The sequence below is a fragment of the Heteronotia binoei genome, chromosome 12 (genome assembly GCF_032191835.1).
Source record: "Heteronotia binoei isolate CCM8104 ecotype False Entrance Well chromosome 12, APGP_CSIRO_Hbin_v1, whole genome shotgun sequence".
In the NCBI taxonomy this organism is placed as follows: domain Eukaryota; kingdom Metazoa; phylum Chordata; class Lepidosauria; order Squamata; family Gekkonidae; genus Heteronotia; species Heteronotia binoei.
This window is the reverse complement of record NC_083234.1, coordinates 5094537-5120770: the sequence shown is the minus strand read 5'-3', so window position 1 is coordinate 5120770 and position 26234 is coordinate 5094537. Positions and strand designations below refer to the sequence as shown.

Below are 26234 nucleotides of genomic sequence, written 5' to 3'. Positions count from 1 at the left end.
ATATATATATATATATTAAGTTTGAGCCTGCATGCGTATATGTGTGCCTACATAACTCCTTCCCTCACCCCTAAACAGACTGAATGCAATGGTTAGGAAATTTGACAGAAAACTATTCCCAGTCATTTATTGCCTTAATACGCACCTTTGTCCAACAGGCAGTTTTGACAAGAGCCATAAATTCCAAATTTATGTCAACAGAGCATATGTTGAACACCTCATTTCTGAGCTAAAACGGCATGCCGCCCCATAAATCACCGTTCTGTTTGAAATGAAAGTAGATTACAGGCCCGGGTTATTGAGCAGTTAGAGCTACAGTCATATAAATCAGAACTTTTAACTCTGGGCGATCCGTCGCGCAATTAACTAAAGGGTCCTTTGTCATTTCAAGGCTTGCATGCAGACTTGGCAAGATAGGCAGCTACTGGGAGAAAGATTGCAGAGGGGAAGGAGAGGAAAAGTTTATTTGAGAGCTGACTGATTTGCTGCTGTACAGATTTGCTAAATACCTGTTGGACCAGTTAATTTTATAGCCAACTCACTAATCCTTTCCAGCATTTGCTTTTCGAGGAGGAGGAGGAAGGGAGAAATGGGACTTCCTACATTTGCCTTAGCCAATTCTGCAGGAGGAAATGCCCATAGTTTCCCAGGGGTTGCCTGAATGTACCCACCACCCCATGCCAGAATCCCAAAGGTGCCCACAAGGTATAATAATAATAATAATAATAATAATAATAATAATAATAATAATAATAATAATAATAATAATAATAATAATAATAATAATAAAAACTGGGACTCCCTGCCTTGCTAGCATTTGCCAAATGTTAGAAGAAGACGACTATAGATTTATACCCCGCCCTCCTCTCTGAATCAGAGACACAGAGCGGCTTACAATCTCTTATATCTTCTCCCCCCACAACAGACCCTGCGAGGTAGGTGGGGCTGAGAGAGCTCTCCCAGAAGCTGCCCATTCAAGGACAACTCCTGCAAGAGCTATGGCTAACCCAAGGCCATTCCAGCAGCTGCAACTGGAGGAGTGGGGAATCAAACCTGGTTCTCCCAGATAAGAGTCCACACACTTAACCACGACACCACACTGGCTCTGTTGACAGAAAGTGGGTGGGACCAGGCAGGGATCTTAAATGGCCAATCAGAAGCTTTCCTGGTCAAGAGCTCCACCTGGTCCCACCCACTTTTTGTAAGTACTTGGCAGGTGCCATGACATGCAACAGTTCTGCTCTGAGCCACTTGTAAAGTTGGCTTTATGGCTGTACATGCAGCAGTCGTGCCCAGTTTTATGGAATAAATAGGAGTTTCAACAGTCATGCCCTCAAAAACCAAATGATGAAATGGGTGGAATACCTTAGCCCATCACCTCCACTCTGCGTTCTTGCCACCCCACAAGATACTCCCAGGCTGCTCTGCCTAAAAAGAAGACGCCAATATTGGATGTATATTTTGCCCTCCACTCTGAATCTCACAGTCTCACAGGCTCTCCCAGATGAGAGTCCACACATTTAACCACTACATCAAACTGGCTCTCTCTACACCAAACTGGCTCTCTAAGAATATACTGGATTTATACTCCTCCTTCCACTCTGAATATCAGAGTCTCAGAGCAGCTCACAATCTTCTTTCCCTTCCTCCTCCACAACAGATGCCCCGTGAGGTAGGTGGGGCTGAGAGAGCTCTCAGAGCAGCTGCCCTTTCAAGGACAGCTCTGCCAGAGCTATGGCTGCCCCAAGGCCATTCCAGCAGGTGCAAGTGGAGGAGGGGTGAATCAAACCCGGTTCTCCCAGATAAGAGTCCACACACTTAACCACTACACCAAAGTGGCCCCACCCAATTCTAAAAAACTGGGCGTCAGAACAGGTGTTGGCAGGCACTATGCTACAGACCCCTGATGCAGATACTCAAAAGGGGGAGCAGCGGTGGCCTATCTGATCTGGAAGCTTACCAACCTTGCAAGCAGCAGCACTATAAAAAGAGTCCAATGCTAAGTATTTCCTTCCCTATAAAATATTCATTGCAGCATGCAAGTGCCAAAGAGCTGAAACCTCAAGCTTTGGCTAACTTGGTACTGCAGTAATAACAGAGTTTTATAGGAGCCTTCTGATTTTATTTATATCGGGCTATAAATACGTTGCTCTATCAAAGGTTTGGAAGGGCTCAAGTGTAACACCGGAAAACCAGCACCATTATGCATGCGGGCTTCGGGCTTGCATTTTAAAAATGACAAATGGATAAAATAATCTTTGAGAGAACAAAAAAATAAAAAAACCTCCCTGTTACGTTTTAAAATAGGCACACGCCGCACCGCGTCATGGATCCTTTATGATGATTTGTACAAACACGGGCTGTAAATAAAGAGATTCTGAAATTTAAACTCACTCATCTTAATAAAAACAAATGGACTGTCAGCTGAGATGTTTATGCCGAGCAAAGACTTAAAAATATCTCTATTGCTTATGGGACCCAGGGAGGGAAGACCAAGCTTACAAAGGTATGGCCATAACCCTGATTCTCCTAGAAATAGTTATTTCAGTTTTGCATGAATGGTTTGTAATGTCAAAAACAGGCAAACAGAAAAGAAGCAATCAGAACAACGATCCCCGTTGTGGCATTTGGGGGGCACCATGATGGCTACCAATATGTTTCTTGGTGCCCACTTGCTTCCTGAATCATAGAATAATAGAGTCGGAAGGGACCTCCAGGGTCATCTAGTCCAACCCCCTGCACAATGCAGGAAACTCACAAATACCGCTCCCCAAATTCACAAGATCCTCATTGCTGTCAGATGGCCATCTAGCCTCTGTTTAAAAACCTCCAAGGAAGGAGAGCCCACCACCTCCCAAGGAGGAAGCGTGTTCAACTGAGGAACCGCTCTAATGGTCAGGAAGTTCTTCCTAATGTTGAGCCAGAAACTCTTTTGATTTAATTTCAACCCATTGGTTCTGGTCCTACCTTCTGCGGCCACAGAAAACAATTCCACACAATCCTCTAGATGACAGCCCTTTAAGTACTGGAAGATAGTGATCCTATCACCTCTCAGCTGCCTCCACTCCTGGCTAAACATGCCCAGCTCCTTCAACCTTTCTTCATAGGACTTGGTCTCCAGACCCCTCAGCATCTTCGTTGCCCTCCTCTGGACCTGTTCCAGCTCTGCCAGCTTGACTTTGGAGGATAAGTCTGAGTTTGGGTTTTGAATGGAACAGGAGAAAAAGGGGAGCTCTCAGTCTTCCTGTACAGACTGACTAACAAAATGCTGAACTCATCTCTGAACCACATACCTTGAACACATGAAGCTGCCTTCTAATCAATCAAACCCTTGATCCTTCAAGGTCAGTCTTGTTTACCCCAAACTACAAACTCTAGGGTCTTAGGTAGAGGTCTTTCATATAATTTCCTACCTGCTCTTTTCAATTGGAGATGTCGGAGGATTGAATATGGGACCTTCTGCATGCCAAGCAGATGCTCTACCACTGACCCACAGCCCTTCCACCTTCAGCTTGGTTACACGTACAAACTTATGCACATTTCTGGGCTTGGAAACCTCCCCCTGGGACATGCACAGAGCGAATCTTCTTATTTTTTTTAAAGTGAAACCAAAATGCATCCCTACCCCCAACCAAGAGCCAAAGCCAACCTCCCATAGTCTCTTGTGCCCAGGAAGCACATCAGGGGATAAGGGGATAGACGGTGGCTCAGTGGTAGAGCATCTGCTTGGGAAGCAGAAGGTCCCAGGTTCAATCCCCGGCATCTCCAAAAAAGGGTCCAGGCAAATAGGTGTGAAAAACCTCAGCTTGAGACCATGGAGAGCCGCTGCCAGTCTGAGAAGACAAAGGTCTGACTCAGTAGAAGGCAGCTTCATATGTTCATACGTTCAGTTGCCTTCACAATTGGAAGACACTAGGCGGATTGAAGTCTCACCATATGTTGGGCCCTGAGAGCCATTTTGTGATGGTGTCCACTACCCTATCCTCCACTTCCCAGGATTCTCTGAGAGGGCCAAAGCTGTTCTGCTGAGAAGTAAGCAGTACACATTGGGTCATTCACTTGAAATGTAATGGCATCTTCACACCACACACAAAACTCTGTTTCTGGCAGCAGTCTCCATTTTCTGTTTAGGTCATGCTTTGCCATGTCCTTGGGCTGGTCCAAGGCATTCTAAAGGTTTCTTAGGAGACAACTGTTTTCAGAATGTGAAGGTGACACACAATTTCATATCTTCATCCAGAAACGAAGCTCGGCTTGCAAGGTGCAGATCAGGGTGAGGACTGAGTTATCAGAAAAAAAAATATGGCGAGAAGTTTAGAAGTGTGGATAACTTAAGCAATGCATGTTTAAGCATATACAAGGTATATGCTGCTGCCTTGCTGGGGTGGAAAGGCTCAGAGGCTCCGGGGCAGAGCCTTTGTTTGGCATGCAGAAGGTCTCAGCTTCAATTCCCCACATCTCCAGTTAAAAAGGACCTAGGAGATGTAAAGACTTCTCTGCCTGAGACCCTGGAGAGCTGCTGCCAGAGTGATAGACAATGCCGATGGGCCAATGGCCTGATTCAGTTGAAGGCAGTTTCATGGGTCCGTGGCTTATGCTATTTGGGAGGGACCATGGCTCAGTGATAGAGCATCTGCTTGGCATGCAGAAGGTCCCAGGTTCAGTCTCCAGCAGCACCTCCAGTTAAAGGATCTGACAGGACGTGATGTCAAATTCCTCCACCTGAGACTCTGGAGAGCTGCTGCCGGTCTGAGTAGACAATACCAATGGGCCCAAGACCGAAGGCAGCTTCATGTGTCTTGATGGGGTGCATCTCCCTTCTGCACAGCTACTGCTGAACAGGGCTTTTTTTTTGTAGAAAAAGCACAGTAGAAGCTCATTTGCATATTAGGCCACACCCCCTGATGGCACCGTTGCTGCACACTGAGTTTTGCAGGAAAAGCCCAGCCGGAACTCATTTGCATATTAAGCCACACCCCCTGATGCCAAGCCAGCCGGGACTGCATTCCTGCTCAGAAAAAACACTGCTGCCATATATGGTCGCAGAAGGGTTTTTTTTTTTTTTTAAAGACAATTCAAAGGCAATGATACTGCAAAAAGTTCCATGTTTAACAAGGGAGGGGAGTTTGCTAGAGACAAGCACGAAAACACTGATGCTGCTACTAGGGGGGTCTGGGACTTGGAATTATCAGTAAAAGCCACCCCAAAATTGTGGAATATTCACAGTTCAAAAGATGGTGCTGTTCACTGGGCATCACAGGCTGTCGCGACTGAGCAAGTCAACCTGACCTCCCGAGAGACCTCTTGGTCCCAGGTAGAAGAAGCGGGCATTCGATGAAATTGCTGAGCAGACAGGTTAAAACGGATAAAAGGAAGTACTTCTTCACCCAAAGGGTGATTAACGTGTGGAATTCACTGCCACGGGAGGTGGTGGCGGCCACAAGCATAGCCAGCTTCAAGAGGGGTTTAGATAAAAATATGGAGCACAGGTCCATCAGTGGCTATTAGCCACAGTGTGTGTGTGTGTGTGTGTGTGTATATATATAAATTTTTTTGCCACTGTGTGACACAGAGTGTTGGACTGGATGGGCCATTGGCCTGATCCAACATGGCTTCTCTGATGTTCTTATGTGACATAGAGTGTTGGACTGGAGGGGCCACTGGCCTGATCCAACAGGGCTTCTCTGATGTTCTTATGTGACATAGAGTGTTGGACATGGCTTCTCTTATGTTCTTAAGTATTTCAGACACAACATTCCTGAAGGTCAGAATTACATTTCCTCCCACTACAACCAGAATGAAGAGCCAATTGACACCGAATACTTGCAGACCTGGGACATGTTCTTGCTTTATAAATAGATGTGACTGCAGCACAAGCCGGAGGATTCCCCCACGCCCCCCCCCCAAAAAACACCACTTTCTATTATGTCATGTTGAGGACCTCAGACACCCCACTGGAGGTGGTCTGTGCCCCCCATCCTCCCTGAGACATACATGGAACCTTTTCAGGGCCTATATATTTCCCCTGGTGGGTGGACTGCCAAGCGAGGGGGTCATCTGAGGTTGGGGAACTGGTCCAGGAGAAAGAGGTCATTCCCTCCTTCCCCATGGAAACTGCGGCCTCCTGCGGTTGCTATTTTGTGACATTGCCATAATCCACCCTGAGAATTTTGAAATCTGAAATCCATCCAGAGCTCTTGGAACCAAGTGATCTTTGGACCAAAGTCCACCAGAAACACCTAAGAGCAAGCACTTCCCTAGAGCTTAAAGTCCTAGTTTGTGGAACAATTAAAGCCTGGTTTCAAAAGCCGTAAACTTATATTACCACCTGAGCTAAGCCCTCTACATCATTTCAGAGTGAGGAATAGAGAATGGATTTCTCTGTTCTGGGATTCAAGGGTTTGGAGGCAGGGCGAAAAGACAGGTATTTTAGATATAAGAACATAAGAGAAGCCATGTTGGACCGGGCCAATGGCCCATCCAGTCCAACACTCTGTACACACAGTGGCCAAAAAAACCCAGGCGCCATCAGGAGGTCCATCAGTAGGACCAGGATACTAGAAGCCCTCCCACTGTGCCCCCCCCCCAAGCACCAAGAATACAGAGCATCACTGCTCCAAGCATAAGAACATAAGAGAAGCCATGTCGGACCAGACCAATGGCCCATCCAGGCCAACACTTTGCGTCACACAGTTGCCAAAAAAAACAGGTGCCATCAGGAGGTCCATCAGTGGTGCCAGGACACTAGAAGTCCTCCCACTGTGGCCCCCCCGCCAAGCACCAAGAATACAGAGCATCACTGCTCCAAGCATAAGAACATAAGAGAAGCCATGTTGGACCAGGCCAATGGCTCATCCAGTCCAACACCCTGTACACACAGTGGCCAAAAAACCCCAGGTGCCATCAGGAGATCCATCAGTGGGGCCAGGATACTAGAAGCCCTCCCACTGTCCCTCCCCCAAGCACCAAGAATACAGAGCATCACTTGCCCCAGACAGAGAGTTCCGTCAATACGCTGTGGCTAATAGCCATTGATGGACCTCTGCTCCAGATGTTTTCCCAATGCCCTCTTGAAGCCATCCATGCTTGTAGCTGCCACCACCTCCTGTGGCAGTGAATTCCATGTGAGAATCACCCTTTGGGTGAAGAAAGACTTCCTTATATCAGTTCTAACTCCACTGCTCAACAATTTAATTGAATGCCCATGAGTTCTCGTATTGTGAGAAAGGAAGAAAAGTAAAGGGTTGCCAGTTCCAAAATGGGAAATAACCTGGAGATGTCGGGACTAGTTCCTGAGGAGGGTGGGGTTTGGGAAGGGGAGGGGCTTCAATGGGGTATAAAGCCATAGAGTTCTCCTTCCAAACGGGCCATTTTTCTCCAAACAGGACGTTCCCTGTCACCTGGAGAACAGCTGAAATTCTGGGAGATCTCCAGCCACCACCTGAAGGTTGGCAACTTTAGCCCATGAACAGACCCCGCTTGATCAAGAATTCCACAGGCCCAAGTCTGTGAACCCCACATTTTAGTGCTGAGAAGTAGAGAAATGGAATTGTCTCACTTAATGGGGCTTCTCAGAGACACACAACAGTGAGGTTTTGTTCACTTCATGGAAAACACGGGTGTCCTTGGTCTGAATTCTCTCCATGTTCCTGACACCCACTTCTGCCACCAGGGTTCCAGTGTCCCAAATCAAGAACAAATACCACAGAACAGAAGCCTTCTTCTCTTGACCAGCTTTTGAGAAGGCCTCCTCCGGTTCCGCGGGGTCTTCAATATATGCCATTAAGAAGTCGGGAGGCCTGGCTTTCTCTTCTCCACAAACGCTGTTCCGTGCCCCGGCAAATCAATATGAAAATCAATTCATCCACTGATATATTTTATCAAGATACATGCGGCGATGCCACATCTCATTTACAGTGCAGATGCTGTGGGAGCCCAAGGTCATCAGGCAGAAAAACAGTCTGACGAAAACCCATCGTATAGATTGCTTGCAAATCAAAAAAGCGAATAGAATCGGGAGCCGGGAGAGCAAACGAGTCTGGGGAGGTGGCAATTACTGGACTGGCTCCGTTCATCGAAAACATGAAAGAGCTGGAACTCTCCGAATCAAGTAAATGGTGTCAGCACCCTTCAAAGAGAGCCCCTGAGAGATGTTTTGGGGAAGGTGCCATTTTAAGACCTGGGTCCAGAGAGCCACCCCCTGGCACAAGACCTTGGACGTTTCTCTCCTTCATTGACCAGATGTGAGGGCAGCCAACTGTGAAACTGCTGAGACCCTGCACATGGCCGGGGGTTGGGGGAGGAGGTAGAAAGAGGCACAAGCAGAGACTGGAGAAGATTCCAGAAGGAGAGGCACAGGGCTGGGGCTGACTGGCGCAGTCTGAGGCAGAGCCAAGGAAGAGCCTGGTGGATTATGGGAGTCAATGAGGACTGTAGGTTTGCCAAGTCCAATTTAAGAAATATCTGGGGACTTTGGGGGTGGAGCCAGGAGACATTAGGGATGGAGCCAAGATCAAGGCTGTGACAAGCATAATTGAACTCCAAAGGGAGTTCTGGCCATCACATTTAAAGGGATGGCACACCTTTTCGATGCCTTCCTTCCATATGAAATAATGAAGGATAGGGGCACTTTCTTTTGGGGCTCATAGAATTGGACCCCCTGGTCCAATCCTTTTGAAACTTGGGGGGTATTTTGGGGAGAGGCACTAGATGCTATATTGAAAATATGGTGCCTCTACCCCAAAAAACAGCCCCCCCCGCGAGCCCCGGATACCCGTGGATCAATTCTCTATGCTTTTCTATGTGAATAAATCTCCCTAGGGAATAATAGAGTTCCCAGCAGACATTTCCCTCCCCTCCCCCCGCTTTCTGACGACCCTGAAGCGGGGGGAGGGCCTCCAAACCGGGGGATCCCCTGCCCCCACCTGGGGATTGGCAACCCTAGAGGACTGCCAGCCTCCAAGTGGGGCCTGGAGATCTCCCAGAATTACACCTGATCTCCAGACAGAGGTCAGTTTCCCTCGAGAAAATGGCTGCTTTGGAGGGTGGACTCTTGGGTATTATATCTCACTAAGGACCCATTTCTTCTTTCTCCAAACTCTCAAATCTCCAAGAATTTCCCAAGTCAGAATTGTTAACATGTGTGTGTGTGTGTGTAGGACTGCCAACCTCCAGGAAGAAGACTTCCATTCTGTGGTATTTGTCCTCAGTTTTGGAACACAGGAGCCCTGGTGAAAGAAATGGGTGTCAGGAACGTGGAGAGAATTCAGACCAAGGTCCTGGAGACCTCCTGGAATTAGAACCAATCTCCAGACAACAGAGATCAGCTCCCCTGGAGAAGACGGCTGCTTTGGAGGGTGGATTGCAGGGCATTATATTCTGCAGAGTTCCCTCTCCTCCCCTAATCCTGCCCTACCCAGATTCTACCCGTCCCCCCAAAATCTCCAGGTATTTCCCAACCTGGAGCTGGTTACCCTATATGTATGGGATCATGTTACATAGGGGGCATGTTGCAGGTTTGTGCAGGGCCCAGGGAGAAAAAATGCCAGCAAGAGCCCTGCTTGTTCATCCTTCAGATCAGAGGTCTTTAAATGCCAGCATCCAGGGCAGCGGTTTCTCCCTCTACCCCCCCCCCCCCACCGTGAACTCGAAAACACTTCTTTACTACAAACGAGTGACATCAGCGATCATGAGCCTCAAATAGCTCTGTCAGGCAGGGCTGCGTATCAAATATAATCTGGAGCTGCATCGTCACTGTTGCTTTCTCACTTCTAAACATAGACGGTTAAAATAGAACTTCTGACAGGACCGAGTCAGCTGCAGGTTGGGGGGGAAAGGAGGCAGAAAAATACAGCGAAAGCCTGAAAACATTTTGCTGACGGGTTACAGTCTCCATCCAGAGACCAGGACTGCCAGTAAAAGAGCCCCCTCCCTTAATAGAGCAAATGTCACCACACCAACCAAGTTCTATTGTCATCCTTAAAGAAGACACAGCCAGTTTGGTGTAGTGGTGAAGTGTGCGGACTCTTATCTGGGAGAACCGGGTTTGATTCCCCACTCCTCCACTTGCACCTGCTGGCATGGCCTTGGGTCAGCCATAGCTCTGGCAGAGGTTGTCCTTGAAAGGGTAGCTGCTGTCAGCACTCTCTCAGCTCCACCCACCTCACAGGGTGTCTGTTGTGGGGGAGGAAGGGAAAGGAGATTGTGAGCCACTCTGAGACTCTTCGGAGTGGAGGGCGGGATATAAATCCAATATCTTCATCTACCTCACAGGGTGTCTGTTGTGGGGGAGGAAGGGAAAGGAGATTGTGAGCCGCTCTGAGACTCTTCGGAGTGGAGGGCGGGATATAAATCCAATATCTTCTTCTTCATTTTGGGGTGGTTGGGAGGTGACTTGAATGGGGCCAGCTCAGAAAGAGCCATCCTGAAGTCTCCACACGCTCCCCTGCAAGCTGTCTCAATCCCGTCCGTGGAGCGACATGGGCATGTTCAGACGGCTGCTGCGCACCATTCCCATCCCATTTCTTCCATATATTTCCGGTAGTTACGGGCGTGTGCTGATGCACACTGAACAGTTTTCATTTTTTAAAAAGCTGAATGCGACTTGGGGCGGCTTGGCAGCTGCACACCGCCAAGGCACCTCGCTTGCGCCCTTCAGCTTCCAGACGCCAAGGAGGCAACTGGCGTGCGGCTAAGGTATTTGCTACCACTTCAGAAGTGGTAGCTATTTGAGGTGCACTGGAGGCTGGAGGATGAGGTGAGGACGGGGCGAGGACGGGCAGATGAGGTTTGCGTGTGGAAGGATTTTTCGGGTGGATTTCAGAGGCGCCTCTGAGTAAGCCCAAAACGCCAGTCTAATAGCAACCATCATGCCCTTTCTGAACCAATCCAATTACACTTGTTCTACACTTGCCCCCTCCCACCCCCAACATGTGCCACAATGCCCACCAATACCTTTTGTGGGGCCTGCCAAGTGTTTTTAGAAAGCGGGAGGGGCCAAGTAAGACTTTTGCTCAGGAAAGTTTATGATTGGCCACTGGAGATTTGATTGGCTGTGTAGATTTTCAAAAATGTTACTTTGGCAGCCACCGCCACTGCAGCACAAGGATCTTCACGATGTGGTTGAAGACAAGCTGTGGCAGTCATTTTGCGGCTGGCTCCACCTCCTGCAGCAGCCATTTTGAGGCAGCCATTTTGTGGCTGTGTCCCCAGTGCTGTGTCAGAATCCCTAAGATGCTCACAGGCTTTAAAAGCTTGGGGACCCTCGTTCTACACTCACAGGTGCCTTCCCCTCACCCCTTGTCAGGTCAGCTGGGGAGGATCTACTATTGGTGACATTAATTAGAGACCTAAGCTCCACAAATGCTCCTGTCTGGGCCTTCTCACAGGTGGCACCACAGTTATGGAAATGTCTAGCAGCATCTTGATACAGCTTTCAATTCCCAGCTTAAGACTATTCATTCTCACAGCATTTCAGCGTTTGCATTGATGACTCTGCTAGGTCAAAGAATGTACTGATCTTCCCTTTGTGCTTTTAAGAGAAAGTGCATGCACAAACATGCATATATGCAAGCTGGAACTACTGCTTTAGCACATCATTTTAGCACGAAAACAGAGGAACACACAAAGCTGACTTATAGCAAGTCTATCGAAGACAGAACTGTCTTTTCTGACCGGCAATAGCTTTCTAGGGCAGAGAAAGGTCTTTCTTTCTACTTCCTTTCTTACTATTTGGAGATGCCAGGGACTGAACCCATGAACTTCTGGATACAAAACAGATGTTATGCTTTATTCACATCTGCTTGCCCATCATCTAGTCTGGGCCTAAGACATTCTCTTGCAAAGGTTTCTTCTTAAGAAAGAGAAACCCACCTTCCCAAGGATAAGCTGTTGCACAGTTATAAGAACATAACAGCAAAATAATAGGCCTGTGGGACCAGACCAGTGAAGGTCCATCTAGTCCAGCATCCCATCTCACACAGTGGCCAAGCAGTTCCTCTGGAGGGCCAACAACAGGGCAGAGAGGCCGAGGCCTTCCCCTGAGAAGAACATCAGAAGAGCCCTGCTGGATCAGACCAATGAGGGTCCATCTAGTCCAGCCTACTGTCTCACATGGTGGCCAACCGGTTCATCTGGAGGGCCAACAACAGGGCAGAGAGGCCAAGGCCTTCCCCTGAGAAGAACATCAGAAGAGCCCTGCTGGGTCAGACCAATGAGGGTCCATCTGGTCCAGCCTCCAGCCTCACACAGTGGTCAACCACTTTCTCTGGAGGGCCAACAGCAGGGCAAAGAGGCCAAGGCCTTCCCCTGAGAAGAACATCAGAAGAGCCCTGCTGGATCAGACCAGTGAGGGTCCATCTAGTCCAGCATTCCATCTCACACAGTAGCCAACCAGTTCCTCTGGAGAGCCAACAAGAGGGCAAAGAGGCCGAGACCTTCGTAAGAACTTCAGAAGAGCCCTGCTGGATCAGACCAGTGAGGGTCCATCTAGTCCAGCCTCTTGCCAACAACCAGGAATAGGCCGCAGCTTTCTCATGCACTGGGATTCAGTGGTTAATTACTCCTGCAGACAGAGGTTTTCTTCATTCTCCCCAGCTAGTAGCCACTGATGGGCCTCTCCTCCTCCGTGAACCTGCCCAACCACCTCTTAAAGTCATCAGCACTTGTGGCCATCACTACTTCCACAGGCAGTGACTTCCGGAGGGTAATTACCCAACAGAGCAAAGAAGTAGCTTCTTTTGTTTGTCCTGAACCAATTTTCCAAACAATTTCATTGCTCAGCTATTAAAGGAGAGAGAGAATATCTCCATCTATTTCATTATTTATTAATATTGCTCATTCATTTACACCCCACCACCATTCTCCCCGATGGGGATCTGGAGCAGCTGACAGCCCTCTCCTCTCTTTCATTTTATCCTCACAACAACCCTCAGAGGTAGGTTAGGCTGAGAGAATGTGACTGGTGTGAGGTCACCCAGTGAACTTCCATGGTGTGAGTGGCGATTTGAAGCTGGGTCTGAATCTCAGAGCTTCACTCTGAATCTCAGAGCGGCCTACAATCTCCTTTCCCTTCCTCGCCCACAACAGACACCCTGTGAGGTGAGTGGGGCTGAGAGAGCTCTAACAAAAGCTGCCCTTTCAAGGACAACGTCTTATCGTTTGTAGAAGACAGCCAAGCCAGACCACATGCCTGACCTTGGGGAGGGATGGTGGCTTAGTGGTAGAGCATCTGCTTGGTAAGCAGAAGGTCCCAGGTTCAATCCCTGGCATCTTCAACTAAAAAGGGTCCAGGCAAGTAGGTGTGAAAAACCTCAGCTTGAGACCCTGAAGAGCTGCTGACAGTCTGAGTAGACAATACTGACTTTGATGGACTAAGGGTCTGATTCAGTATAAGGCAGCTTCATATGTTCATATATATATATGTTCATCTTGGGGTGGAAAGGTGGCTCAGTGGTAGAGCATTTGCTTGGTAAGCAGAAGGTCCCAGGTTCAATCCCTGGCATCTCCAACTGAAAAGGCTCTAGGCAAAGAGGTGTGAAAACTGTCGGCTCAACTGTCTTAAATTTTTAATATGTTTTAATTGTTTTACTGTTTATTTATTGTTGGTTTTTAACTGTTTAATATGCTGGCATCCACCCTGAGCCCTTAGGGGGAAAGGGCAGAATATAAATTCACAGAAATAAATAAATAAAATAAATAAAAACCTCTGCTGGAGACCCTGGAGAGCCGCTGCCAGTCTGAGTAGACAAGACTGATTTTGATGGACTTTGATAGTCTGATTCAGAATAAGGCAGCTTCATATGTTCATATATATATATATATGTGTGTGTGTGTGTGTGTGTTCATCTTGGGGAGGGACGGTTGCTCAGTGGTAGAGCATCTGCTTGTTAAGCAGAAGGTCCCAGGTTCAATCCCCGGCATCTCCAACTCAAAAGGGTCCAGGCAAGTAGGTGTGAAAAACCTCCGCTGGAGACCCTGGAGAGCTGCTGCCAGTCTGAGTAGACAAGACTGACTTTGATGGACCAAGGGGGATCTGATTCAGTAGAAGGATGCTTCATATGTTCAAATGCTCGTATATGTTCAAATGACCTGTCTACATGTGTGGCAGACTTCCAAACAGGCAAGGAAAGGAGCTGGAAGGCTGGTCTTCTGCCTAATGACAGGATGAGCGGATTCTGCAATCTCACATAAGCGGGGGTGTTGAGGGGGAGGAATAGCCAGGATTTGGCGCATGCGGCAGCTGCCCTATTCGACTGGCAGCCAGCATCAAGCGAACGGCAGCTGTCTGAAGCCCAACTTGCCAGGAGTGGCTTAGTCCTACGGACTGGAACCTCACACGCCAAGAAAGAGAAAACTGGCAGGTGTACGCAGGGCTGCCCGGATTTCTCGACGCCTAATGTATTCTAATGTCCTGGTTCCAAAACAAATTTCTTTGTTCAATATTCATTAATTGCTCACTCGCCTTGAAATGAGAATTTCTAAGAGCTCGCAGGAGCACATTATGGGTTGAAACAGCGGGAGGGGGGGGGGGGCTGAAAATCATTGCAATCCAGAAGGGAATCAAAAGCATTTCTAGATGTATAAATAGATATATCCCCCCCTCCCCCCCCCAAAAAAAAGGACACAGCAGTTTTGCAGAGGTACAGAAGCTACCTTATGGGGCTTGGCCAGTTTGCGTTTCCCGGGAAGTGAAGTCAAAGAGGAGTGGGAGAAACCTTTTCTTGTAGTTTGACGTTTCCTGGAGAACAAGAGAAAGAGCCACGATGGGAGCGAGCAGCCCTTCCCAAGAGAAAATGCCAGCTCAAAGGGGGGCTGGGTGCTCCTCATCTGGCACCCACCTTTTTCATCCTACACGTCCTCCTTCTTCCTAAATGTTATTCTTCTTCCCAAGTGATCAGTGTGTTAGGCCACCTCCCAATGCACTGCCAGGAAGAAACGGTTCCCCGTAACTGGTGTTCCCTCTAAGCTGAGTTAGCGTGAGCTAGCTCACAGCTGTTTAGCCTCCAGCGCACACATTTTTGCCTTAGCTCAGGAAGGAGGACCCCAGAGCACACTTATTGATGCAGGAGCTCACCACTTTAATGCCCGTAGCTCGCAAAGTAGAATTTTTGCTCCCAAGACAGCTTCGAGGGAACATTGCCCGTGTCAGGTGTGAAAAAGGTAAAGGTAGTCCCCTGTGCAAGCAGCAGTAGTTTCTGACTCTGGGGTGACCGTTGCTTTCACAACGTTTCCACAGTAGACTTTTTAAGGGGTGGTTTGCCACTGCCTTCCCCAGTCATCTGCGCTTCCCCCCCAGCAAACTGGGGACTCGTTTTACCGACCTCGGAAGGGTGGAAGGCTGAGTCAACCTTGAGCCAGCTACCTAAAAACCCAGCTTCCACCAGGGAATCGAACTCAGATTGTAAGCAGAGCTTAGGACTGCAGCTTTGCCACTCTGCGCCACGGTGCTCTTAACAGGCGTGAGGACCTAGGCTAAAAGCCTTTTGCTTTCCAACTCCGAAGTCAGATTTTTTTTTTGTTTCCATTCTCAAGATGCGTTAGGGAACCTCGGAAAAGCCAAAATGACAGCTGAAGACTCCCGCAAGTCCCATCCCTTCAAAGCTGACTCCACTTTGCTCTGCATCTCTGCCTCCAGACTCCTTTCTTGGCAACCAACCCCACTCCCTCCCCACCTTCAGCCCGGGATAGAAGGACTCAGGGGTCTCGCCATTCCTACTGATATCTGAGGAAGGGAGTTCTGACTCTTGAAAGTTCATACTCCCCCAATATTGTTGTAGTCAACATATTTTTTTTTTTTACTTCCCAATGCCTTGTTTAAAGACAGCCTTGTTGGCCACCAAAGAATTTGGTTTAGTTAACAGTATTTATTCATAAGGGATTAATTATGGACAACAAATGAAAGACGTTAAAAATTGCAGTTATTGTAACGGAGCCTGACTTGCACAGTTATGTTATTTGGTCAATACAGAGATAAATGTATTGTTAACCATAGATGTGCTTTTGAACATGTGATGCATTTGGGTTTCTTTTATTTTATTTAAATACAAATTATAGTTTGTTGTACCTCAAGTTGAGAGTGACTTAAGACAGCAAGGCCCTGTTCTGACCCGGTTCTGTTCTGAATATCGTTGTTCCGGATATTATCGCTCAGACTGCCATACTGCAATTCAAATCACTCTGCGGTGAAACCGTCTTCTGCCATCCACATGACGGCACCATGCAGTTCTTTTTTTCTCCACTTTTATGTGCATGTGCATGGGTTTTTTATGTCCTATGTTTTATTAACTTATTGTTTTAACTGTTATTATTAGCCGCCCTGAGCCTGCTTCAGCGGGGGAGGGCGGGATACAAATAAAAAAATAAAAATAATTTTACTTACTTATTATGTAATTGTTTTTAAGCCAAAACCTATGTAAGTTTTATGTGTTGTGAGCCGCCCTGAGCCACCTCGGTGGGAAGGGCGGGATATAAATCGAAATATAAATAAATAAATAAATATTGTCGGTCTCTATGGTTCTCCTGGATTCGAATCTCCTTATCTCTCTGAAGTGATGATGATGATGATGATGATGATGATGATGATGATATTGGATTTATAATCCACCCTCCACTCTGAGACTCAGAGTCTAAGAGCGGCTCACAATCTCCTTTAGAAAGCCAGTTTGGTGTAGTGGTTAAGTGTGCAGACTCTTATCTGGGAGAATTGGGTTTGATTCCCCACTCCTCCAATTGCACCTGCTGGCATGGCCTTGGGTCAGCCATAGCTCTGGCAGAGGTTGTCCTTGAAAGGGCAGATGCTGTGAGAGTCCTTTCAGCCCCACCCACCTCACAGGGTGTCCGTTGTGGGGGAAGGAGATAAAGGAGATTGTGAGCCGCTCTGAGACTCTTGAGTGGAGGGCGGAATATAAATCCAATGCCGTCGTCTTCTTCTTCTTTATCTTCCTCCCCTACAACAGACAACCTGTGAGGTGGGTGGGGCTGAGAGGACTCTCACAGCAGCTGCCCTTTCAAAGACAGCTCTGCGAGAGCTCTGGCTGACCCAAGGCCATTCCAGCAGGTGCAAGGGGAGGAGTGGGGAATCAAACTCGGTTCTCCCAGATAAGAGTCCACACACTTAATCGCTACACAAAACTGGCTCTGGACTTGCGCTTCTGGACTTGAATGGAGCCATCTTCTCTAAGGCTCTGTTCCCCTCTGCTTGTTAGGTGGGCTTGCTGCTGAAGGGTTAACTGGTAGAGCCAAGAACTTGCCTCTTGCCAGAGCTTCTCCATGACAGCCCTGGGCCATGGAAGCGGGGCCTCAGCAATGCACCAGGGCTAATGCAAAGTTCAGCAAGTGCAAAGAGGAAGGAGTTTGTATATTCCACTGTTTGCAGAGCCAAGATCGCATCTCGCTTGGAACAACCCGTGCAAATTTAGTAGTCTATGGAAGCATGCCTGAGGTTCTTTGGGCATCTTGCAACGCAGATCTATTAGATAATTTTACACACACACAATGTGAAAGCGCGCTGATTCCAGAGGGCCAATATTTGCTTTGCCTGGCAAATTCAGCATGCTCAACATGGAGCCAGGGTGGTACAGCAGTCAGACCAGATTCAGGAGACCCCAATTCCAGTCGCCATCTCTGCCATGGAAGCTCGCAGGTTGTCCTTGGGCCGGTCACAGGTTCTCAGCTTAGCCCACCTCACACAGGGGTTGCTGTTGTGAGGATAAAATGGCAGAGAGGAGAAGGAGGTCACCCACTCTGGGTCACCAGCGGGGAGGAGAAAGGCCAGATACAAAGACGCAAACAAAAGAAAAGAGACAAAAGTTGTGTGCACGCAACGGGATCTAAAAAAATCAAGGACAAAAGCAAACTAAGTAGAAGCTATTTTAAAAAAGCAAAAATGGACCTCAAGCGTAGATCCTGTCTTGCCAGGGGCATGAGACAATTATTCCCAATTCAGAAATAATAAGCAGTTCACCCGTTCCAAGTTTAAAAATATAGCCAATGTCTGGTACTTTTTAGCAGTGCAATCACCCCATTGGTGGGCCAACATTTTCCACATTGTGCATTGCGAGGAACTGCATCATTGGAGAAATTTGGGAGCCACTTAGAGGAGAGCGAAAGAGAAGGGTGGCTCTGTTGGATCAGAACCAAGGCTCAGGCAGGCTAGAATCCTAGTGTCAGAAGGGACCCCAGGGTCATCTAGTCCAACCCCCTGCATAATGCAAGAAATTCACAAATATGTCTCCCCCCCCGGACCTCCAATAAAACCTGCTCCAAGCTCAGAAGATGACAAAAAAAAAAAAAAAACTTTCCAGGAAAGAAGAAGAGGAGGAGGAAGAGGAAGATATTGGATTTATATCCCGTCCTCCACTCCGAATCTCAGAGTCTCAGAGCAGCTCACAATCTCCTTTATCGCCCTCCCCCACAACAGACACCCTGTGAGGTGGGTGGGGCTGAGAGGGCTCTCACAGCAGCTGCCCTTTCAAGGACAACCTCTGCCAGAGCTGTGGCTGACCCAAGGCCACTCCAGCAGCTGTAAGTGGAGGAGTGGGGAATCAAACCTAGTTCTCCCAGATAAGAGTCTGTGCACTTAACCACTACACCAAATTGAAGAGGAGGAGGAAGAGATCAGATCTATACTCTGCCCTTCACTCTGAATATCAGAGTGGCTTACAATCTCCTTTTCCTTCCCCTCCCCGTAACAGACACCTGTTGAGGTTAGTGGAGCTGAGAGAGCTTTTTTGAGAGCTGTTCTTGAGAGAAAGACAGGTTGCTTACCTGTAGCTGATGATCTTCGAGTGATCCTCTGTACATTCACACCCATGGGACACACTGCGCCTGTGTCGTTCTCCACTGGCACACCCGACAAGCCAAAAAGGACCTTTGCACCTCCCAATAGGGCCTAACATCACTTCTCACTTTAGCCAACCCAAAACGCCTCCAGGAGCTTAAGGGGAGAGCGAGAAGGCAAGAGATCTACCGCCCCAGTTTTCTCTCAGGCTCTGGCTCCCAAACACGAAGATCTTATTTAGTGATGACATCTGGTGTTGACTGGACCAGTCCGGCACCAAGCTGTCTCACAGCACTGGAGACCACTGGTCCTTCTAGCCCAGGGGAGGCCAAACTTACTTAGGAGCTACATAGTAAATGTCAGATGTTTGAGAGCCACAAGATAATGAATGTCAGATGTTTGAGGGAGGAAAGGAAGAAGGGAAGAAGAAGAAGACGACGACTTGCAGATTTATACCCTACCCTTCTCTCTGAATCAGAGACTCAGAGCAGTTTACAATCTCCTACATCTTCTCCCCCCACAACAGACACTCTGTAAGATAGATAGATAGATAAATTTATTGTCATTGTTCTCAAAAAAGAAAACGAGAGCAACAAAATGAGGTGCTCTTCCACAAACATACCAACACATCAACACCCCAAAAAAAGAACATATACATAGACCATTTAAATGCATCTAAAAACAAATAACCATTCATAACCCTGCATTTAGCCTAACCACGGCACTTGGATAGAAGCTACCCTTGAATCTATTTGTCTTAGCCTTCAACACTCTATATCGCCTACCTGACGGTAAGATCTCAAATAGCAAGTGGCCCAGATGTGAAGGGTCCCTTAAGATCATTTGTATCTTCCTTTTACATCCCATATTATACAGATCCACCAATGAGGGGAGAGAACATCCACAAATCTTCTGTGCTCTTACCATCACTCTTTGGAGCACCCTTCTCTCTGCTTCCGTGCAGCTCCCAAACCACACGCAGAGGCAATAAGATAAAATGCTCTCAATGGAACTACGATAAGGTGGGTAGAAGGAAGGAAAATAGGAGGGATGAGGGAAGGAGAGGTGGAAAGAAAGCAACTTTAAATACATTCTCCAAGCTGCCAGCAGGCTTGGCTGGGAGAAGTGATTTCAAGAGAGAAATGCCTTTTCCAAGCCAGCCGATGGGGCTGTGGGGGCTTTGCGAGCCACACAACATGTGTGAAAGAGACACATGTGGCTCCCGAGCTGCAGTTTGGGCACCTCGGTTCTAGCCTATTTATTGAGCCTGTTCAAAGGGAAGGGCGGGCTAAAAATCAAATCAAATAAAGAAAATAAATTGTCCGCTCCAGACTGTCCCAGCTCTCCTGGGACTTCAAGATCAACCAAAAGGGAGCAACCAAGAAATCAGAAAACGACTGAGACTGTGAAAGGCAGCAACGAGGAGGGAGGGACGGTAGCTCAGCGGTAGAGCATCTGCTTGGTAAGCAGAAGGTCCCAGGTTCAATCCCTGGCATCTCCAAAAAAGGGTCCAGGCAAATAGGCGTGAAAAACCTCAGCTTGAGACCCTGGAGAGCCTCTGCCAGTCTGAGAAGACAATACTGACTTTGATGGACCGAGGGTCTGATTCAGTATAAGGCAGCTTCATATGTTCATATGTTCAACAAGGAGCCAGAAAAGAGTATTAAGCATCAGGATGCATCACTGGCGATCCAGGTAATTCCTGCTATTACCATGTATGAATGTGGACAATGAAGAAAGCTAACAGGACCTAGCCACCCTACCTGCCCAGCACCATCTTTTGTTCCGGTAGTGCACAAACTCTGAGCATTTCCTTCTCTACACGCAAGCAGAACCTCCTCCCCACAAGAACCTCCTCCCCACAGTGGTCCCCTTGCAGACACCTTGGAACGTTGAGCAAATACGAACGAAACATCCCGAAGCAAGCACTCAGAGGCCCGGATCCGTTTGAAAAATAAATAAATAAATAAGTTAATCAAATATGCGAGAGATTCCACAAACTTATTTTGAGTCAACACCTGGGGTCTTCTGATAACGTCAGCGTCGCCTCTACCCCCCTTGGATTAAAATTTCATAGAGCTATGATTTCATCAGCCGCTCAACTACAAAGGATTAATTAACAGGAAGAGAAGAGCTCATGTGTTGAAAGTGCGGTCTTATAAGAAAAATAAATCTATCTTTGCTCTCCAGATGTCAATGCACGCCAAGGGGAAGGGGGGGGGGTCTGCTGAGAACACAACCCCCTCCACACACACACACCATTAAAGGTTCCAATGTGCATTGTTTCTGCAGGTAATTTTTAAAGACACCTTATTCAGAGAGCCAGTTTGGTGTAGTGGTTAAGTGTGCGGACTCTTATCTGGGAGAACCGGGTTTGATTCCCCACTCCTCCACTTGCACCTGCTAGCATGGCCTTGGGTCAACCATAGCTCTGGCAGAGGTTGTCCTTGAAAGGGCAGCTGCTGTGAGAGCCCTCTCCAGCCCCACCCACCTCACAGGGTGTCTGTTGTGGAGGAGGAAGGTAAAGGAGATTGTGAGCCGCTCTGAGACTCTTCAGAGTGGAGGGCGGGATATAAATCCAATATCTTCTTCTTCTTCAGAGGCAAGGCTCTGGAAGGTCTGGCTCCCTTCTGCAAGGAAAACACTCCAATCCCACCCCTCCAAAACTGTTTTCAGGAAGGTTTTGTTAATGTGGAGAGAGCCAGTTTGATGTAGTGGTTAAGTGCACAGACTCTTATCTGGGAGAACCGGGTTTGATTCCCCACTCCTCCACTTGCACCTGCAAGAATGACCTTGGGTCAGCCAGAGCTCTGGCAGAGCTGTCCTTGAAAGGGCAGCTGCTGTGAACAGTGTTCCCTCTAAGCTGAGTTAGTGTGAGCCAACTCACAATTTTTTAGCCTCCAGTTCACACATTTTTGTCTCAGCTCAGGAAAAAGTGGCCCCAGAGCAAACTAATCGATGCAGCAGCTCACAACTTTAATGCCAGGAACTCACAAAGTAGAATTTTTGCTCACAAGACTCCGCAGCTTAGAGGGAACTTTGGTTGTGAGAGCTCTCTCAGCCCCACCCACCTCACAGGATGTCTGTTGTGGGGGAGGAAGATAAAGGAGATTGTGAGCCGCTCTGAGACTCTGAGATTTGGGGTGGAGGGTGGGATATAAATCCAATGCCCTCCTCCTCCTTCTTCCTAGAATGGGATGTCTTTTAAAAAATGCAGAATATCACAGGACTTTGACTCTACTACAGGTGATCTGACGCATTCCCAAGACCAGCGTCACAGTCACGTAACCGACAGCTTCCGTTCAAGAAAGGATCAAAGCAAACAGGGTATGTTTGACTTTTTAACGGCTTCCAAGCAAAGAGGCAGGGAGAAGAAAACCTTCACTTTTTCGTGACAGCCATGGAAGATGATCCAGTCGGATTTCCTGTGCACGAGAAGTGGAAGAAGCTGTCTCCTCTGACTGCCAAAAAACCTGCTCTGTAGCCTTACCTGGGTAGCCCAGGCAAACCTGATGTTGTCAGATCTTGGGAGCTAAGCTGGGCCATCTCTGGCAAATACTTGGATGGGAGACCTCCTTGGAATATCAGAGCTGGGAGGCAGGGACAGGCTCTATTCCAGGGGTGTCGAACTGATGTTATGAGTGCCGGATCTGACATAAATGAGACCTTGTTGGGCCGAGCCATGTTGGGCTGGGCCATGTGTGTACCTATTTAAGATTAGGTAGCAGAAATATAAACTTTATAAAGGACACAAACAAATTAAATATATATATTTTTAAAAACTTCAAAGAAGCTTAAAATGTTAGCACTGGTCTTAAGGCTGTTTTCTTTGTATTTCTCCCATGGGATCCAGGGAACTGGGCAAAGGAAGCTCTGGCTCTTTCCTTCCTTCCCCAGGGGACTTGGGCAGGGGAGCCTCAGTCAACAGAAGGCTTGGCTCAGTAGCTCTGCCGTGCAATTGAGCAAGCCCTGAAGAGCAAGCTTTTATGCAGAAGGAAGCAAGAGAGAGGGAGAAGGAAGCAGATGAAAGCCAGTTGCTCAGGGGGCTGATAGGAGCCCTCTGGAGGCCTGATTTGGCCCCAGGGTTGCGTAGAATCCTAGAGTTGGAAGGGACCTCTAGGGTCATCTGGTCCAGTCCCCTGCACAATGCAGGAAACCCACAAACGCCTCCCCCTAAATTCACAGGATCTTCATTGCTGTCAGATGGTCATCTAGCCTCTGTTTAAAAACCTCCAAGGAAGGAGAGCCCACCACCTCCCGAGGAAGCCTGTTCCACTGAGGAACCGCTCTAATGGTTAGGAAGTTCTTCCTCATGTTGAGCCGGAAACTCTTTTGATTTAATTTCAACCCACTGGTTCTGGTCCTACCTTCCAGGACCACAGAAAACAATTCCTCACCATCCTCTATATGACAGCCCTTCAGGTGCTTGAAGATGGTGATCCTATCACCTTTCAGCCGCCTCCTCTCCAGGCTATACTTCCCCAGCAACTTTTCCTCATAGGACTTGGTCTCCAGGCCCCTCACCATCTTTATTGCCCTCCTTTGGACCTGTTCCAGCTTGTCTATATCCTTCTTAGATTGTGGTGCCCAAAACTTAGATTGTGGTGCCCAACACTTCAGGTGAGGTCTTACCAGAGCAGAGTAAAGCGATGCCATCACATCACGTGATCTGGATACCACACTTCTGTTTATACTTGAAGATGGTGATCCTATCACCTCTCAGCTGCCTCCTCTCCCCTGTTTGACACCCCTGCTCTCTTCAGCCACCTCTCTGAATATCCTCCAGGCGCCCAAGCAGGGGCCAGTCACCAGAGGTTGTCATGACTTTCAGGTGCACCAACACATACATGCATGTGAACATTTCAAAATATATTAAAAATACCCTCCCCCAAAAAACCCCCAAAGCTGCTCTGTGAATTACGGGCAGGGTTGCCAACTCTGGGTTGGGAAATTCCTGGAGATTTGGGGGTGGAGCCCGGGAAGGACAGAGTTTAGAGAGGGGCAGGAGCTCAGTGAGTTATAATGTCATAGAGTCCACCGTCCAAAGCAGCCATTTCCCCCAGGGAAACTGATCTCTGTAGTTTGGAGGTGCTGTAATTCTCAGAGACTTGCAGGCCCCAACTGGAATCTGGTAAACCTATCATGGGCTCTAACAAAAGGCAGAGGTAGTCCCCTGTGCAAGCACCAGGTCGTTACCCCCCATTGGGTGACATCACATCACGACGTTTTCTTGGCAGACTTTTTACGGGGTGGTTTGCCATTGCCTTCCCCAGTCATCTACACTTTCCCCCCAGCAAACTGGGGACTCATTTGACCGACCTCGGAAGGATGAGTCAACCTTGAGCCGGCGACCTGAACCAGCTTCCGCTGGGATCGAACTCAGATACTGCAGCTTTACCACTCTGCGCCACGGGGCTCTTGAAGAAAGGTTGAAATACCTGGGACTCTTTAGCTTGGAAAAACGTCGACTGCGGGGTGACATGATAGAGGTTTACAAGATAATGCATGGGATGGAGAAAGTAGAGAAAGAGGTACTTTTCTCCCTTTCTCACAATACAAGAACTCGTGGGCATTCGATGAAATTGCTGAGCAGACAGGTTAAAACGGAGAAAAAGAAGTCCTTCTTCACCCAAAGGGTGATTAACATGTGGAATTCACTGCCACAGGAGGTGGTAGTGGCCACAAGCATGGCCACCTTCAAGAGGGGTTTAGATAAAAATATGGAGCAGAGGTCCATCAGTGGCTATTAGCCACAGTGTGTGTATGTATTTTTTGCCACTGTGTGACACAGAGTGTTGGACTGGATGGGCCATTGGCCTGATCCCACAGGGCTTCTCTTATGTTCTTAAGAGCAGGTACAAAACTGAGCTTCAAAACGAAGGGAGAGGCAGCAAGACACTGCCCTGGGGTGGGGGTAGGGGTGGGGGTGAGAGAGGAAGGGTGTGGCAGGGCCTTGCTTGGAGTCCAAACGACACTTGTAAGCCTGTCAGGTTGAAACCCCCGAAAAGAAACCTCCCTGAGCCTGGCGGCACCAGCCTAGGAAGTTTGCACAGCAGCGCGAGTGGTCAAGAGACAGCCTCAGCTTCTCTCTCTCCTCCCTGGGAAGATAAATTAACAAGCTGTCAGCAGAAGACAGCCCAAGCAGTTGTGTTTCTGTAAAGGGGCAGTGGAAGTGTCTTTGATTAATGAAACCTTAATACTTGGTCGTTAGGAAGCCTTTTCCCAGACAGGCCACGGAAGATAGATCCCCTCCAGGCAACCAAGCCTTTGAAAGTAGTCAAGATTTCCCAGGATTTTAGTACAACCGAGGGAGTTCACATGATAGGCAAGCAAAGGGGGTCGGGAGCCTTGACTCTAATTCCTTTAAGAGCAAAAAGAGACCACTCTTTGCACTCAATTTCATTGGCAAAAAGGTGGCACATTTCTTAAATTCTTTCCCCAAGGTGTCTTCCTCGAAGCCATTCGGGTTAATTTCTATTACATTGTTCTCCCCTCCCTCGTTTGACCTTCACAACAACCCTGCAATGTAGGACAAGCCAAAGGCACGAACGGCCCAAGGTCAGCCCGTAATCTTCAAGGTCTCTTTGGTGTTCCAACCATTGTGGAACCACAATGGTTCTCCAGATGCCAAAGAGGGAAATTCATGCCTCTGCTATGCATCAAAAGGGAAGGGAAGAAGACAGGCTGACAGGACAAGATCTAGTGCAGGGCTGTCAAACTCATTTGTTATGAGGACCGGATCTGACACAAATGAGACCTTGTCGGGCTGGACCATGTATGTACCTGTTTAAGATTAAATAGCAATGATATAAACTTTACAAAGGGCACAGACAAACACAATTAAAGATTGGAGAACGCATTTAAAATTGCATGCTTTCTCCCTCCCTCTCCCTCCATCTATTTGTAGTGGTTAAGTGTGTGGACTCTTATCTGGGAGAACCGGGTTTGATTCCCCACTCCTCCACTTGCACCTGCTGAAATGGCCTTGGGTCAGCCATAGCTCTGGCAGAGGTTGTCCTTGAAAGGGCAGCTGCTGTGAGAGCCCTCTCCAGCCCCACCCACCTCACAGGGTGTCTGTTGTGGGGGAGGAAGGGAAAGGAGATTGTGAGCCACTCTGAGACTCTTCGGAGTGGAGGGCGGGATATAAATCCAATATCTTCTTCTTTTCTGATCTCAAAACATCTGATGTTTATGCCTTGTGGCTCTCAAACATCTGATGCTTATTCTATGTGGCTCTTACATTACACAAGGTTGGCCACCCCTGGGCTAGCCACTGCTTGAGGACTGCCAGTCTGGGGAGCTCGCTGCTTCCCTAGACAGCAGATTCCCCTGCCAGCTTTTGGCGGTGTACCGCTGAGGCCAGCGGACAGGGTCAGGAGCCTTGGGGTGCTATTGGAGCCGTCCCTAAAGATGGAGGCTCAGATAGCGGCCACTGCCAAGTCCGCGTTTTTTCATC

General features: G+C 48.1%; 1 protein-coding gene and 1 non-coding gene across 2 annotated transcripts in view; one reads left to right on the top strand and one right to left on the bottom strand.

Annotated features, from left to right (window-relative positions):
• The window catches only part of ZBTB16 (zinc finger and BTB domain containing 16), a 285483-nt gene that overhangs the window by 180628 nt on the left and 78621 nt on the right, over positions 1-26234 (bottom strand). The gene's annotated exons all lie outside the window — the stretch shown is intronic.
• On the top strand, positions 13859-13925 carry TRNAN-GUU (transfer RNA asparagine (anticodon GUU)). Its single transcript has one exon. It is a non-coding gene; the product is annotated as a tRNA-Asn (tRNA).